At 36.4% G+C, this 4,924-nt stretch overlaps 1 non-coding gene across 1 annotated transcript; it reads right to left on the reverse strand.

Moving 5' to 3' along the window:
* Positions 1 to 1,678: 1,678 nt before the first annotated feature.
* Positions 1,679 to 1,785, reverse strand: LOC113750943. Its single transcript, XR_003464710.1, has one exon. It is a non-coding gene; the product is annotated as a small nucleolar RNA R71 (small nucleolar RNA).
* Positions 1,786 to 4,924: the final 3,139 nt, after the last annotated feature.

The raw sequence follows: 4,924 nt of genomic DNA on the forward strand, positions 1-4,924 counted from the left end.
GGAATGGAATTTCTACCACCTTTTATGCAGAAATACAGGGGAGAAGCCTGGATGACCAGACGTAGCTAGTTTTCCTTCTTGCAACAAGTTTTCTCTCTAGTTAAGAGTTCTTAGAGAAGCATTTTAGAGTTTTCACTTGTAATCATATTGTGCAAGAACATAGCAGGAATTGGAGAGCTTCACCTTCAATTGGCTAAGCTTTCTTTTATCTTTCTTATACTTGTACTTTATGATGTTTTGCAGTAATAAACTTGTGAATTTGATTGTTAAATCATTCATGAGTAGCTAAACTCCTTCATCTAGGGAGTAGATGAAACTTATGGCTAAATAATACTAATTGAATGTGATTTACACTTGTTATATCTTGAGTTAACTTGTCTACTTGTGTAGCTGTGATTTCTTGTTATTGATTGATCACCAATAGCATGTTTATAGTGTTATTATTCAATGAGAATTGGTAATAACAATTGAAACACATGAGTAGTGCTTGAGTTGTATGTTCATGAAAATAGAGATACACTTAGGTGGATTATTGAGCATTTCATGAAATAAAACGGAGTAGTAGTAGTATTTCACCATGAAAATAGGGAAATCTATATTGCTCTAATCCATTTCATCATGAAAATGAGACTTGGTAATCTTGGAAATAAATCTCTGGTTAAGCAAGAATAATAGCAAGAAGTAAATCCATTCATTTGTGTAGTTTATGCCATAAGTGGAATCTACATCCCTAGAATCTTCATTAAGTGAAATTTCTCTATTTGCATTCAGCATTTGTTAAACTAGATTTGTATATCAGATTTGTAGATTACAGCATTAGACTTTCTCTGCTCAAAAATTAATTGTAAGTCTAAATAATAGAGAGAACAGGGGCTTAGTAATTGTTTAAATTGCTCCTCGTGGGATCGACCCGATACGCATCTTGTACTAAAATTGCGACCTGTATACTTGCAGTCCAACGGGTGTAAAATCGGAATTAAACTTGCACTTAAAGTGAAAACCCGTCAAGTTTTTGGTGCCGTTGCCGGGGAGCGGCAATATTAGGGCCTAGTCATCTCTATTAATTTAGACATTTTCATTGTTTTTATCCAAGTTGTTGAATTAAAACTACAAAAATTTCTCTTATTTTTATTTGTAGTGCATGCACCGATCAAATAGAGAAGTTGGACATTTTGATCCTGAAATTGAAAGAACATTGCGGAGACAAAGGAGGAATACACTGCATCAAGAGGAACAAGAGGTTTGGCAGCCAATAGAAGATATCTTGATAGAATTACCATTTGAAGAAGAAATGGCTGAAAATGACCTAAATAGGCGAGTTCTGCGAGATTTTACTATACCGGGAACACAAGGTTCACAAACGAGCATAGCAAGGCCTGCGGTAAATGCTAACAACTTTGAGATTAAACCATCACTTATCCAAATGGTTCAACAATCTCAATTTGGAGGTAATGCAGTAGAAGATCCTAATACACACTTAGCTACATTCTTGGAAATTTGTGATACAATTAAAATGAATGGAGTTAGTGATGATGCTATAAGGCTAAGATTGTTCCCATTTTCATTAAGAGATAAGGCCAAACTTTGGCTACACTCTCATGCTCCCAATACTTTCACTGGATGGGATGAATTATCAAGAGCATTCTTAAATAAGTATTTTCCACCAGGTAAGACTGCTAAGCTTAGAATGGATATCACTAGTTTTAGCCAATTGGAAGGTGAATCATTATATGAGGCATGGGAAAGGTTTAGAGATTTGCTTCGGAAATGTCCACATCATGGACTGCCGGAGTGGTTAATCATACAAACCTTTTATAATGGTTTATCTTTCTCCACTAAAACTATTATTGATGCAGCTGCAGGTGGAGCTTTAATGGGAAAAACACCCCAAGAAGCTCATAATTTGATAGAAGAAATGGCAGCAAATAACTATCAATGGGCCAATGAGAGAGGTAATACAAGACGTCACGCAGGTATGATAGAAATGGACACTCTCAATATGCTGAGTGTTCAAATGAATAATGTGATGAAATTGCTAAGTAGACAAGGTCCAAGTTCATCTAATGCACATGTAGCATGCTGTTCTGTATGTGGAGGTGAACATGATACTAATGAGTGTGTCGATTTTGAACAGGTACAATTCGTCAATAATTACAATCGTAATGCTCAAAATAACCCCTACTCGAATACTTACAATCCGGGATGGAGAAATCATCCAAACTTCGGATGGAAGGATCAAGGAAATCAACAAAGGCCAACCAATCCGCCGGGATTTCAACCAAGGCAACCACAGGCTGAAACTAAACCAAGTTGGGAGATCGCGGTGGAAAAACTTGCTAAGGTGACTTCGGACAGATTTGAACGAGTAGAAGGGAAACTGGATCAACTCACTACAATGTACAGGAATGTAGAGGTCCAAATTGGTCAAATTGCTAGTTCTTTGAATAATCGAAATCAAGGAGAATTACCTAGCAAAACAGAGGTCAATCCTAAGGAGCAGGTGCAAGCCATTACTCTTCGTAGTGGTAGACAATTAGAAGATCCTCCAGTGAAGGAAGTTGAGAAAGATGAGAATGAAAAACAAGAAGAAAAGCAGAGGAACCAAGAGGCGATTGTGGAGGAAAATAGGCGGGAGAATCCAAGAGAAAAGCAACCATCATCTTCCACTACCATTCCAATACCCCCTGCGGTTCCATTTCCACAAAGATTAAAGCAAAATAAGTTTGATAAAGATTTTGAAAAATTTGTTAAACTTTTCAAACAATTGCACATTAACATTCCTTTTGCCGATGCTATTTTGCAGATTCCATCTTATGCGAAATTTCTCAAGGAAATCATGACTAGAAAAAGAAAGTTGGAAGACTGCGAAACAATAGCATTAACGGAGGAATGTAGTGCAATTATTCAAAATAAGCTACCACCGAAGTTGAAGGATCCGGGGAGTTTTTCTATACCTTGCACCATAGGTAACGTTGATTTTTCTAAGGCATTGTGTGATCTTGGTGCTAGTGTATCATTAATACCTTTAACGGTGGCTAGACAATTGGGTTTGCATGAGCTTAAACGCACTAATATCACTTTGCAACTAGCGGATCGGTCTATTAGATATCCATTGGGAGTGTTGGAGAATGTATTGATAAAAGTTCAAAAATTTATCATTCCAGTGGATTTTGTGGTATTAGATATGGAAGAAGATATATCTATGCCAATTATTCTAGGTAGACCATTTCTAGCTACTGCAGGTACTATTATTGATGTAAAAAATGGCAAACTTAAGTTTCAAGTAGGTGAAGAAGAGGTAGAATTTAATTTGAATGAAATGGAAAAATACCCTTCTTTTACCGATCATGCTTATTCTATTGGCACAATTGATAAACTAACCCAAGAGATGAGTCAAGTCAACTTTGACTTAGATCCTCTTGAGTATTGTTTAATGAGTTTAGGTAAGCAAGAAGATGTTTGTGAAGAAATTGAAGAATTGGCCAAATACTTGGATTTTCAAGCACCTTATAAAAGGGGTAATTTGTATGAAAGTCTTGGCCAAGGAAAAGGGTTTTCACAACCTTCAGAAATTGAACCTCCAAAGTTAGAGCTCAAGCCACTTCCGACTCATCTAAGGTATGAATTTCTTGGAGAAAATAAAACTTTACCTGTAATTGTTAGTGCTGACCTTGATGATGAACAGTGTGCAAAGTTGTTAAGAGTTCTAAGAAGGCGTAAGAAGGCAATTGGATGGACAATTTCAGACATTAAAGGTATAAGTCCTTCTATATGCATGCATCGAATTTTATTGGAGAACGGTTGCAAACCAGTGGTGGAAACACAAAGAAGACTCAATCCAAACATGAAAGAGGTGGTAAGAAATGAAATTCTTAAATGGCTTGACGCAGGTATAGTTTTTCCTATCTCCGATAGTGTTTGGATTAGTCCAATTCATGTGGTACCAAAGAAAGGTGGAATGACTACAATCGTGGGTAAAAATGATGAATTAATTCCATCTAGACTTGTGGTAGGGTGGAGAGTGTGTATCGATTATCGTAAGTTAAATACGGTAACAAGAAAAGATCATTTTCCCCTACCATTTCTTGATCAATTATTGGAGCGAATAGCCGGATATGAATTTTACTGTTTTCTTGATGGTTTTTCAGGATATAATCAAATAGCTATAGCTCCAGAGGATCAAGAGAAGACCACATTTACATGTCCTTATGGCACTTTTGCCTTTAGAAGAATGCCATTTGGGTTATGCAATGCTCCCGCAACTTTTCAACGATGCATGATGGCTATTTTTTCTGATTATATTGAGAAAATTATGGAGATATTTATGGATGATTTTTCTGTGTATGGTTCATCTTTTGATCAGTGTCTTCATAATTTGGAATTGATTTTGCAGAGATGCGAGGAAACAAATCTTGTACTGAATTGGGAGAAATGTCATTTTATGGTAAAAGAAGGAATTGTTTTAGGACACAAGATTTCCTCCAAGGGAATTGAGGTGGATCAAGCCAAAATAGAAGTCATCGAAAAATTGCCACCCCCAAGCAATGTCAAGGGGATAAGGAGTTTTTTAGGACATGCTGGCTTTTATAGACGTTTTATTAAAGATTTTTCTAAAATAGTAAAGCCATTATGTGATTTATTATGTAAAGATACTCCTTTTCAATTTGATGACAATTGTTTGGTTGCATTTGAAAGGTTGAAGAAGGAATTGATTTCGGCCCCAATTATAACTTCGCCTGATTGGTCACTACCATTTGAATTGATGTGTGATGCAAGTGATTATGCGGTTGGAGCAGTTTTGGGACAAAAGAAAGAAGGACGGTTGCACGTCATTTACTATGCTAGCAAGTTGCTAAATGAAGCACAACTCAATTATGCAACCACAGAAAAAGAGCTATTGGCAGTGATATTTGCTTTGGATAAA

This window comes from Coffea eugenioides, chromosome 10, assembly GCF_003713205.1.
Source record: "Coffea eugenioides isolate CCC68of chromosome 10, Ceug_1.0, whole genome shotgun sequence".
Classification (NCBI taxonomy): Eukaryota; Viridiplantae; Streptophyta; class Magnoliopsida; order Gentianales; family Rubiaceae; genus Coffea; species Coffea eugenioides.